This window comes from Echinops telfairi, unplaced genomic scaffold (assembly GCF_000313985.2).
Source record: "Echinops telfairi isolate 266 unplaced genomic scaffold, ASM31398v2 ScPeMD7_7465;HRSCAF=8503, whole genome shotgun sequence".
Classification (NCBI taxonomy): domain Eukaryota; kingdom Metazoa; phylum Chordata; class Mammalia; order Afrosoricida; family Tenrecidae; genus Echinops; species Echinops telfairi.
This window is the reverse complement of record NW_022111365.1, coordinates 1,915,420-1,928,732: the sequence shown is the minus strand read 5'-3', so window position 1 is coordinate 1,928,732 and position 13,313 is coordinate 1,915,420.

The window sequence follows — 13,313 nt, the reverse complement described above, 5'->3', positions numbered from 1 at the left end:
AAGGAGAACCCACAGCTACTTTGCCCAACAGGGTCGCTGAATCAGCATTGACTCCGTGGCACTGAGTCTGGTTTCCTTTTGGGGCACAGGGACACTCTGAAACTGAACTGACGTGAAGGCTCCTTACAGTAGTAACATGGTCTCTATAGTGCCCTGTCATGCAGGACTCTCTCTTTATCCCTTCATTTTCTGGCTCACTGTCTTGTTTTATTTTCTTCATTGTGTTTGCATGATCAGAAATCATCTCACGTATTTGTTTATGTGCTTACTGGGTGTCTCCATCCCATATACTCATATATTAGAATTTAGGTTACACGAGGAAAGGAATTTAATTTTTGCTCATAACTGAGAGTTGAACTGCTAACTGCAAGGTCAGCAATTCAAACCCACCAGCTTCTCTCTGGGAGAAAATTGAGGCTATCTGTTCCTATAAAGATTTACAACCTTGGAAATTCTATACTCCGATAGGGCTGCTAGATTTACAATCAACTTAAGGGTAGCATTTTTCGTACTAATTCCTAAACCTTTTACAATAGTTTCTCTTATTGTTAGCTGCCCCTGACTTACAGATATCCCATGCCCAAAGAAGGAAGTGTACCTGGTCCTGCATCATTCCCATGGTTAGTTACAGAGCTTACTTTTGTCACCCATGGGGTTTCCACTGGATGATTTCAGAAACAGATTGCCAGGTCTTTCTTCTCAGTCCACCTTAGCTGATAACTTCTGCTGAATCCTATGCAACATCAGAGCAACACGCAAGCAACACTTGAATGGTGTGTTAGTCCGGAGAGACCGGAGGAACAAATCCAGGGGGACACTCATATGTGTATAAGAAAAAGCTTTATATTAAAGAGTAATTGTATATTAAGAAAACATCCTAGCCCACTCCAGATCAAGTCCATAAGTCTGATATTATCCCATGTGTCTGATACCAGTCTGTAAATTCGTCTTCAGACACATGCAACAAATGTAATGATACTGAATGCAGGAAGATCACAGACCAGTGAGTGGAAAGTCTGGTGGATCCAGTGGTGGTAGAAGCATCACAGCACTGGCATGGGTCTCCACGTGGCTCCTCTGGCTCCAGAGCTCTCATCAGCGTAGCACCATGTGGCTTATCAGCAGGAAGACAAAGCAGAGAGATAGAGTGTGTGTATCTGGCCTCCAGTGAATTATTTATCTCCGTCACGTATCTAAAATGAAGTCATCAAGCTGTGACCTTCTTGGCAGGCTAAACAAGTTGACAGGAGATTATGTAACTGCCACAGATGAATTTTGGCTGAGCATGAGATATATTGGCAGGGAATTGACTCAGTTCTTCCACATAGATGGTCATGGAGCCACAAGAGGTTCTCTAAAACCAGGTGTTCAATAGATACACAAGCAATAACAGCAATGACGAAGGGATGAAATGCCTTCCACCCTCAACATCTCTCATTATGACAGTAATTCTCAACTGGGCACAATTTTGCCCCAGGGTTAGATATGTTGTATCTGTCTTTTATAATATGGCATTGAAAGAGAACATACCAATGAATATACAAAAAAAAAAATCAACACCAATTTGTTCTTTGTGACTACCCCCTTAGAGGACAAATGGTCCCATTTGGCACTCACGGTCTGTTGGGGCACAAGAATCCTTTCTCCATACCCAGAGTTGGATAAGTCATAAAAGGGAAAAACAATATATGTGAAAAAATGAATACAGAGAAAAAATAAATCAAAGAAAAGGCCAGTATGCTGGGAAACCATTTAACTCTTCAGCAATGAACTCATTGTCAGTTTGGCTCTCAGTGAATGGAATATTTTCTATTGAATAAATGAACAATATTCCATGGTTTACAAAATCTGAGTCAAAAAGAGCTGAGTGATATGTGCATAGGTTAACTGATCAGTTACCGCACACATTTCTTTCCTTTCCGTCACCCACAGTCATTTTGGTTTTATTCTGTCACAAAGGTAACTTTGTAGGAGGAAGGTGCTCAGCTACAATATGACTCAACAATGGTCCACCAGCTCTTTTCTACACTTCTACACTTGTCTGTCTGAGGACCAAGTCGTCAGTCCAGAGAAGAACTTCTCACTTCCAGCTCTTTCTATTGGGAAGAACATGCCAGTGCTGAGTGGTTGAGTTGTAGAATTGAGAAAGTAACGGGAAAGAGATTCCATTTTCTTCTATGGTCTTTCTGGGGACTTACTAAATTCACAAAGAAATGTGACTATAATACTCTTTTTTAATAAAGGCACTGTCTTCTGTGTCTCTTGAAAATATGTTTATGGTGCTTCAAATCTTAAAATTAGAAATGACTTTGTTGTTGAGCAGTTGTGTTTTCCCCCAAATTAGACTCAAGAGTCCTTCTCTCTAACTCATTTCTTTTCACCCTTATCTTTAAGGAACTTCGGTGACACAATAAGTATGTGCATGGCTGGTAACGGAGAGCTCGATGGTTCTAATAATCCAGCAGCTTCTCAGGAGAAAGGACCTGGACATGCTTTCCTGTACCAATTACAGCCTAGGGGACCTGTAGGTCAGTTCTACTTTCATCTGGTGCTGGAATTGACTTGACAGCACACAACAGTGGAGCACTATATAGCATTTACCCTAATAGTGTGCTCTATTACAGGGAGATTCTATCTAAAGGGTAGATTTTATTATCCAAAACTATCCAGGAGTTCTCAAAGTCCCATTTTCAAAATATAGTTTCATTTAGTGATTGATCTTCTAGAAATAAGAAAAGAATGTAGAGAAACTGCCCTATGGCCTGAATATATTCTCTAATCATAATATTAGAATGCAATATATCCATAATTTTCATTAAACTAGAATTCTAAAGGTAAAGTAAATTTTAGTTCTCTCAGAAATCTGTCCTTAATCGACTGAATGGATTTTTGTGGGTTCAGAGTCTTGTCTTCTAAATTCATGCCACTAGAGGGAGTAAAACCCAGCAATTATGTTTATCCTTTTGCCAGACTAGCAAACTTAGATGTTTCACCTTTCTCTTTAACCAAATGATCGTCTGCTCAGTTGCCCCAGAAAAACACCAGCATCTGGTAGGTTGTGTTTACTCTGAGGTTACTGGTTCTAAAAATAGTTTTCTAAAAAATCACCCTCACCGGCTGGGAAGCACACAAGCAAGTGGTGAGCAAGTAGGAGGTTCTCCAACCTCAGAGGGACCCTTGAGGCTGACAGTGTGGGACAAGAGTACACTAAAAAGTTGAAAACCAATCTGCCTACCCAGGGCTGCAGGTGCCGCGAGGGCTGTGGCCGGCCACAGTCTCCATTCCCTATAACAAGTAGGTTTGTTGAGAGCAATAAGAAAGAAAGCCGAGGGGGGATGTTACTTGAGGCCTGGTGGCTGCACACAGCCCTGAATGAGAGATTTGCTTCAGCCTGACGGTGGCCGATGAGTGAAGTCTTGCCAACTCTGGTGGTCTTCCAGAGAACTCATGAGAGTGTGTGCTTGCTTAGATGCAGGTACAAGAAGATGGATGCATAGAAAAGGCCGAGATTTAAACATTTTTTACCCTTTTACTTCAGTTCTGATGCTAGCCCATGCCTCCAATTCCTAGTAAAGCAATATCATGTGTAGAGCCATTTAATTTTTCCCTACATAGTCTATTTTAAAATCTAAAACAAAGATCTCCAATAGTGGAATTCGTGTCCCTCTAAGGATGATTTGGATATGCCCCAAATGATCAAAACAGAGAGCTCTGTGTCTTCCTCCTTCTGGGCACAGATTCCAGCCTGTTTTTGCGATTTGTGACCACCTGGCTTTATGGTGGGTAGTTAAACTTATCTGTGTGGTAAAGTCTCAGAGAGTAGAAGGCACAGGCAACAGTATTCAAGTCCTAGATGAGACAATCACTGCAAGATGGCATGTATTCACAGTATTCAAGTCCTAGATGAGACAATCACTGCAAGATGGCATGTATTCAGTCCCTGACACACTGCCTTCAGTTAGCCTAAAAGTTCAAAGCCATCAGTAGAGCGAATGGGAGAGTCTGGAGGCCAGACCACAATTTGGAGAGAACCCAACTACTTTACCTGGGGTCACGCACATTACACTACAGGAGCCAAGTCATGTAGCAAACAGCACCTGAAGTCCCCTTCAAAGATGGTTCCTGGAGGACAGGGCTTTTCTGTAGCATCCTATATGTGGAAGCTCTGGTAGCAAGTGTACTAGGTCATGCATTGGCCTGCTACTGCAAGTTTAGTGGTTTGAACTCACCAGTCTCTCTGTAAGAGAAAGAGGAGACCATCTGTTCCCAGAAAGATTTAAAGTCTCAGTTACCCAAGTGGCAGTTCTACCCTGTAGAATCGGGTCACCGTGAGTCAGAATCAGCACGAGGGCAACTGGAGATTTCATTTAAGGGCATACATTCTATTATCTTCTCCACTCAGTGCTGCTGCCACAATTTAGTCTCCGAGTCCCTATGTTGTGTAAGTGCATAAAACAAAAGGCACTTCAGCCAGAACTTAGTTTCACCCTAAGCCTTGAAACAGTCCTTGTGCCACCTACATTTTCTGACCACTGAACTGCCAAGGTGAAGTCACGAGGAGATAGGGAAGGGCAGTCGCCCTGGTCAGTCTCCCCTGCAATGGGAAGACTGGGAGGATCAGTTTGCCTCTGGGAGAAACAGACGGATGAGGTAGAGACCCACCAAGAATAAGAAAGATTGGAGGGAGCAAGGGAGTTCCCCTATCAAATAAGACATGTCAACAGAGGGGAACCGTCTCCTTTCTCCTCTCCCCTTTAGTCCTGTTAGGTCAACAAAAGTCCTTGCTGGACTGTCTTTACAACAAAAGTTTACCCAGACCTTTGGAAAAGCTACAGTTAATGTTTAGCTTATCTATTAAAAGGATCAAACCACCCCCAACTTTGTATATAAACTGTTAAACTTGTGTTGTTCTTAGGACTAAGTGAGAGATACCTTTGGTGCTGTGCCAGTATGTTTTCCACTTCTCTTTTCTCTTTACTGCATATACTGAATAAAATTCTATTTTCCTCACTATTATAATTTTTTTATCTTTTCTTCCTAGGGCAATGTCAAGGCAAAAAGAACGCCAATAGGATCTTAAGATGATTCTTAATTCTAGTGCCTTCTCTAATTATGTATAACTCAACCTATTTTATCTATTTCAGACAATTCATCGAATTCCCATAGCGCCTCACAATGTCTGCATGCATAAAATGAGAATGTCAAATAAGACTGCTTGTCGTATCCGTTCAGGTTCTGAAAGTCCACAATGTCTGTCTGGTGCACATACACAGTTTCTACCAAGTGTAGGCCATGCCTCCAGCTAAAGTCAACAGGGAGTGGCCCCGGGTAAAGGGCATTGCCAGCCCCAAGGCACACAACCCTCTTGTGTGGGAGGAAGCAAATTTAGAAGGAAACAAGCTTCATTTACTCTGCCTCATATGGTTATCTCTCTGAGGCTTGTGCCTATACAGGCAAGATGAGAGTTAGGGGGGAGGGGGAAACACATTGTCAAATGTCAAATGTTTAGCAAAAACTTTGAAGTCTGACAATTGAGACTTCCGGCAACTTTTGTCTATACTTTTGTGAGCAGGGAGGTACAGGTGGTGGAGACTAAAGCGAGAGAAAACAGTAAACGACCCAAACATAAGATGATTATCATTTGGCTATCATGCAAAGAATAAGCAAGTAATATCCAAGATACTTGCAAGTAACTTCTCTGGATGCCTTAAAGAAAGCCTGTATTGATTGCTCTGAATTAACATTGAGACTTCGGCATACTGAGCCTCTCGTGTGGTCATTCCAAACATCTCTCCACTGAGAAGTAACGCTAATGACTGAACTTACCAGCAATCATACCAGTGTAGGAATAGAGCATTCCTAAAGTCTTTACCCTCTAGACCCAGATAGTTGTTTGAAAGGAATAAAAAAAAAAAAAGACGCATGAATAAAAAACAATGGTAAAATGTAAAAGTTTAAAATGTAACACAAGACAATATTTTATCAAGGTCAAATACACGATCAAAAAATACTTGGGAGTTCCAGTGGGCTAGGAAGCTTTCTTGAGTTAGGTGAAAATTGAAGGCTGGTGTGGGTGTTAGATTGTGTAAAAGAAGAAATATATATTTTGGAGAAAAATCATGAAACACACACACACACACACACACACACACACACACACACGCAGGCATGCACATTTGAGCTGCCAAATACTGCCAAGCATATATTTAGTCAATCACAGTCATACAATCTGAATTGTTTTGAATTTGTTTAATTTTTCCCTATTTCATCTATTACTCTGTGCCTGAAGTCTCTAGGTGATAATCAGGATAATGAAACTCACTGTCACTAAGTAGATTCTGACTCATACCAACACTACAGAACAGCATAGAACTGCCCCATACAGTTTCTGCGGCTGTAAGTCTTTAGGAAAACACACTGCCACACCTTTTTCCCCTACAGTAGCTGGCATGTTCAAGTTGCTAACCTCTCAGTTAGCAGCTGAGCACTTTAACCACTGTGCCACCAGGGTTCCCTGTTACAACAAAAACAAACAAATCCTATGAAGTGGATAGTTGTTTCTGATTCATACACACTCTTTATGATGGCGTAGAGTTTCCTCCGCGTTGTCTCATAGAGTTTCCAGGTCTGTAAATCTTTATGCAAGCCCATTTCTTAATCCTCCTCTCATACACCTGCTGGTGAGTGTGAACCATTAACTTTCCCATTAGCAGGCCAATGTTTAGCACAATGCAATACCAACCAGGGCTATAACCAGGATAATTACTCTTTAGTCCGAATAGTGACAATTAAGATGGCAAATTCCTATTGTAGGAGGACTCCACACTTAGTCTTTGAAGCAGACCACTAGCAATAGACAATTAGGTTAGACTAGATTATGTACAGTCTCTCTGTGTATACATGATGCTAGAAGCATTTAGATTCACTTCAATATTTTTGAGCACTTTGACAGAGCATTGAAGTAGTTGGTTTCTCTATCAAACCTGCAAATGTGCAAGTCAATGCATGCAGCAAGGTGCGTCAATACTGGTCCTGGGATGAAAAGTTGGTGAGTTAGTTAATTGTGCCAACCTGGCCGATAATCACATGTGGGGCTAATTGAAAGGCAGAGGGATAAATGGGTGGTGAGCCTCGCCTTTCTAGCTCTCGGGTCTCTTGCTTTGTGATGGTCGCACCAGGGTGCAGCTGCCTTAGCAGTTCCCTGCTTCAGCTTGCAAGACTGACTTCCTACAAGACATCCCCAAGGAGAAGCCACATGGACCTATCCCGATGCAGCCCTGGGTGCTGGAGCAGCCGTGTGGAGACCCCTGCTAGTGCTGAGATACTTATTCCTTCACTGACTCAGCTTTCCTCCTGCAGTTGGCATCATTGCTTCTGTTTTGTGAGGTGGAGGACTTTGTGGACTGGTGTTGGGTTAATGGGTTAATGTTGGACTTGTGGGCTTGGGCAGCATTGGGTTGAGATGTTTTCATGATGCACACTTTCTTTACATAAAACTCTCTTATACATGAGTTGCTGTGGATTTGATTCTCTAAAGTACCGAGACTAATACAGTTGGCATCAGCAAACAAAGCTTGCTGGAAGATTGAAGTATTGGAAGATTTCATGAAAAGAATGTCTTGTCTGAGGGCAACAAGATGGCCCACTGAGTGTTCTCATACATGCGTGTCAGTTCAAGGAAGCAGATACCCCCAGATGTACGATGGAGAATAAGACTCTTACTTATTTCCTCTGGAAACCACCACTGAATGAATGGCAGGCTGTGCTAGAATCACCATCCACTGATCCTTGTCTGTTAGAAGGGTGAGAGGTGAAATTGAGACCTGGTTAAAAAATTACACATAAAATAGATATCAGATATTATGGCTATTCTTCTAAATTCTCCATTTATCTGTCAACTGGAGAGTTTTCCTAGGTCGGGTCCCATAAGATCACAAGGCTGTCTCATTTCCACTTGGACAGGAAAAAAAAAAAAAGGAGCCATTAATAGAGAAGGACATTTCCAATGCAGTGTAATTTCAGGGACCTGTCATGCCCTGACAAACTTAGTTAGCAGTCCCCCAAACCCTCTGCTGAGAGGGCAGAAAAGAAATCCTGTTGCAGCTTTGCGCAGGTTGTCTCTGGAGTGGAACATCTGGGAGAGAAGCCTGGGATTGCAGGGTTCCATTCTTCTCTCTCCCCCTCCAACCCTCTCACTTCCCCAACCCCCGAAAGAAAAAATAAATAATTCACAGGCTAAGGATGGCAGGTGGGAGTGTGGTGGATGGAAAGCAGCTTCACGTGGTGAGAAGGTCAATGCCGAGGTTGAAAAATGGGGTGAGAGATTGGTATGGCACATGGGCCTTGAAGGCTTAAGAACAAGGCTGAAGCCCCACCCTGCCCACCCCTGCAGGAATCACAGGTGACCTTTCCTTGTAAACTTGGGTGTGGTCCCTTGAAGCTCAGGCACTTTTACTCTATGCCTGATTCTGCCACTGCTCCCTTGCCTCCGCCCTTGCCTGAATATCTTCTCTGTCCCCTCCAGGAAGTCAGCTGCCGCACATGGGAGAGAGGAACACTGTCATGGCTGTTTCTAGCGTGTTACTGCCAGTGTTACATTACAAATCCCATTTCCATGCTGGGGTCCCTAGGGGGTCATAAGCAGGAGAAGCCATGACCCTGTCAATAAACAGATGCCAATTTTTAATGTAACCCCTTGGCATTTCCTGGGCCTGCTCAGATTCCTCTTCTAGGCCAAACGGTTTCAGAGAAGCTTCTGTGGAAGTATGGGGTATAGGGTGTGGAGGAGAAGGTCATATCAGGAAAATCAAGTACAAGGTAGACTTGTAATCCTCAAAGAATCCTCCCACCCCCACCATATTAGGATCTCTGTTCTCAGCCTGAAGCTTTTTCCTGCTGCTAACGTCCCATGGGGATGAGGCCAGGCCAGCATGCCTTCTGGAAATTTTAGTTCTCTAAAAAACCTGCTAACGTGGAGCTGTCTGGCTGAATCTGTCTGTTATGTTGGATGGTGGTGAATGTAAGGACATTGAGCAAGAAAAAAGCCAAGCACAGAATAAGCTGGTACATATTACTCAGCTGGGGGACATAGTTAACCTCTGCTCTCAATCTTTTATTTGCAGATGAATCTATGCAATGCAGTTAGTGTGTGACCAGACCAAACGAAACAATTAAAAAAACGCACCTGAAGTTGGCGCACTTACTCAATAAACATTCAAGAGCTTCTGCCAAGTGCCAGGAATACAAGCTCGACCCTCACAGGGAGGCCAGACTACTCAAAGAAATACAAGGTTGTGGCATTGAGGCTAGGGGTTGTGGAACACTTTATTTTCTGTCTTGCTTTAATAGCCACAGATGACATGTCTGTACTGAGTGATAATACCTTGACCTCCAAAATTAATCTTCTCCATAAATCACCCATAAGAAAAGCCTACTTTAAAAAATTGTGTTTAGGAACTGAAACACAGACATGTAGAAGGATAAAAACTAGAATCTGCCCAATAAGCACAGCTTCAAACTACAATAGTTCTCCTTGGCTGTTCTGTCAGACACTACAGGTGTTTGTTTGTGTATTCAAGAAGGCACTGAGGTCGTTGAGTGCAGTGGGTTAGGCCCTTATAGAACACGGAGTCCATCCTCTCTTCCTATAAATGTGGAAACTAAACCTTGACAGAGTCCCAAATTCAGATGCTGGTCCTACAGGTACACAACGTAGAGGAGAGGAAGCAGCAACTAGAAGGGGGGAAAGAAGCAAAAAGAGAGGAGGGGACCATGAAGCCAGCTTCACTTTGCTATCCTGGGTCCACTTCAGAAACCGAGCACACTGGTATCGAGTCAATTCCCACACCCAATCCCCCTGTAGAACAGGGGAGAACTACCCCTGCGGGTTTCCAAGACTTGAACTGTCTCACTCGGGAATGACTCACCGCAACCCTGTAAGACAGGTTAGAACTGCCCCTGTTGGTTTCCAGGACTGTAACTCTTCATGGGAGCAGAAAGCCTCGTCTTTCCCCCACAGAGCAACTGGCGGTTTCAAACTGTTGACCTTGTGGTTAGCAGCCCCATACCTGACGACTATGCCACCAGGGCTCCTTTGAGTCCACTTAAGGATCAGGAAATCAGTATGTGGAAGTATCTTAGATGTGATTCAGACCATTCACCTGGGCTTCCAGATCGACTTTGTTAACACAAGAGCTATCATGAAAACAAATGGACAAAGACGCTTTGTACCACTGGCTCCCAATCTGAAAGACTATAACTATTAGGGGGTTGTAGCACGATTGCAGGACTCATCAGACATTGTCTCTTGTCTGATAAATAGTATTCATTAAATGCAATCTGCACTATTCTGTAAATAAATGGAAGTGGAGCTGAGAGTCATTACATTTAAATCACTTTTTTAAAAATCAGAGAGCAACTTTGTATCACCGTCTATCAATGGCCACTAAACACCTGAAAGCTGCCATATGTTTTACTATTTTATTGATATTCAAAAGGCATCCCCCTTCATCATCATATGTGTAAACCAACCACTGCTCTGGACCTATCCCCTCATTTGACAAAGAAGTAACCTTTTGCAGGTACTTCCAGAGAAGGAGGGACGTGCGTGCCCAGCCTTCCTCAGCTAGGCCTCTTGGTAGGAGGCCTAAGTATCAACTACAGATCATCACTCTCCTTCCCACCACACCGTATCACGTGCCTCACTTGTTGCTCTCAACACTTAGACCTTGGTTCTACTCAAGCCATTTGTGAGGCAGGGATGCTAACATAGGTATGGGGCGCTAGCCACTGCACATTGAGCGTGCATTAGTGCCTGTGTCCTCACACCAATTCAGTGAGAGAGGTGCCAGTGTTATCTACACTTTGCAGATGGAAAAAGTGGGGGGCGGGGGACCTAAAGGAGTTACATGGGCACTATCAGGTAAGCATGGACTGCCAGCCCAAAGGTGAGCAATTCAACCCCAACAGCAGCTACTCAGGATAAAGATGAGGCCAGGCATTTCCATAAAGGTGTACAGCCTCAAAACCCGATCTATGGTCACTACAAGTCAACGTTGACTCGGTGGCTCTGGCTGGAAAGGAGTTGCGTAGCATGCACAGGATTCCCTGATGAGTAATCACAGAGACAGGCCCTGTGTCGTTTCCAAACCCATGCGCTCGTGCCTGCCCCTGCATGCAACTTACAAACAAAAAGAACAAACTTTTTGCTATTGACTCATTTCGGACTCATGACAATTCTATGGGTGTCATTGTAGAACTGTGCGCCATAGGGTTTCCAATGGCTGTGAGAGTTCAGACATCAATCTCCACATCTTTCCTTTGAGGAGCATCTGGGTGAATTCAAGCTGCCAGTCTTTTGGTTAGTAATTGAGCACTGAGCATTCATTTATGAAAACGGTCAGTATCATTGAGACGGAATACAAGAGCATTGAAAGGCAGTGTCCAGCAGTGGCAACTACACCCCATAGTATCTGCTGTCACTGCCACTGAGGGAGGTGTTGGGAGGGGACCAGAAGTCTTCGGAAAAGACATATTTCTATAAAAAGAGAGTCATTTGCAGATGGAGGATGTGAACCACTAATATCAGAACAACGGAGTGTCTCCTGAAATTGCAGCTTCTTAGGGGCCATTCCACATCATTTAAAGGAGCCGCTCAGAGACAGTGCTGGTGAACCTGCAGATTTTACACACCCTACAGACGTCCTTGAAGCCTAGCAAAATATGAGGCCTGAGAGGACACAGGTAAAGTGTCAGAGGGGAGAGCAGGGCCCTGCAGCCTCAGCAGAGCCTTGCTGAGCTCTGAAAGCAAGACTGCTCCCACTGGCCCCTCCTCACAGACCACTCTGCAAAGAGAGGGCAGGGGGTTGTCTGCCTTGGCTCTGGTTATACAGAAGACTTGTATGCGTTTGTTTAGAACAAAGGCTATCCTGAGCAGGCACAAATGAAACAGATTTTGTAAATAGATATGAGCATGAATGGTTTTTATGATTAGCTTGTTTTCAATTGCCATGCTTGACCGGTGTGTGCGCTCCACTAAGTAAATATTTCTGTGGTGATAGTATACACAATACAATGGCCATTATTTAATGTTAATACAAGTACCATCTGGGAGGTCTTATCATGGGAGAACCCAAAAGCATAATAAAAGCAGATAGGAACAGATAGCCAAGGGCGGGCCATGCTGCACAGTCAGCTTGATAAAGCATCTGCTCCTGTAAATGTGGGCTGTGCAATCGCTTGAGCCGGGAAGCTACTCTTGGAGAATCTTTAGGACCAGGTCAGATGCCAGGGGGTACACTTTTTCCTTTTACTCATTTGGTGATCTTGGGTAACTCTCTAGATTAATTGTTTAAACATTCATGCCCACCCCCGCCCATGTCCCAGTTCTTAAGCTTTCAGATGCCTCTCCAGAGAATAATGAAGATTAATTAGCACCCGGTGCAATCCTTGAGTTCTCCATTTAGAATAAAGGAACCAAGAAGGGTGGTACTAAAATAGTGCCTTGTTATTTTAAACAGTTTACAAATATAAAAGGGAGGCAATCTGGTGCATTTTTCATTGGCAACTGGAAATGTGAGCTTACGTGGAGTTTCCTGGGATTACTGAAGTGGCCTTGCAGGGAACAAAGCCTCCTGAGAAATGTACTCCTTCGTAAACCGTTGCCAACTGACCTCCCACACAAGAGGGAAAACTCTAATAAGGGCATGAAATGGGAATTATTCTCTATGAATAACAGGATGAGCATGAGAAAACTTTTGTTAGTTTCCAGCGAGTCTTCCTGGTCTACTGGACTGAGACCTTGCCAGGTCCTGTGCCATCTTGTACAGGTGCATTGGCTCCAGCCTGTTGTGCCAACTACTGTGTGTTCTGAGGGCCCTCCCACCTCATGGGCTCTTCTTTCGATCCTGTTTGGACAAGATCCTATTGTGAGACGTGGGGTTTTACTTTTCCGAAAGTAGATCTCCAGGCCTGTCTTTCTAGTCTGTCTTCATCTAGAAGCTCCACGGTAACGTGTTCAGAGGGTCACCTTGTTGGCAGTTGAAATACAAGTGGCAGAACGTCCAGCATCACAGCAACATGTGAGTCATGTAGCAGAACAGACTGGAGGGTTAGAGCTCTCAATGTGGTGTAAAGAGATGGGGCTGTTTAGCCTTTTCACAAACAAGCCAGTGCTCCAGCTAGTCTTTTTTCTTACCTTGTAGTAATCTGTTATAATCCTCCCAAGCACAGTAGGTAGGTGCAAACCGTATTGCTTTTCAAAGGTGAGAGGCAATATCTCAAAGAGGTGAGAATTTGTCCAACTTTTGAAGACT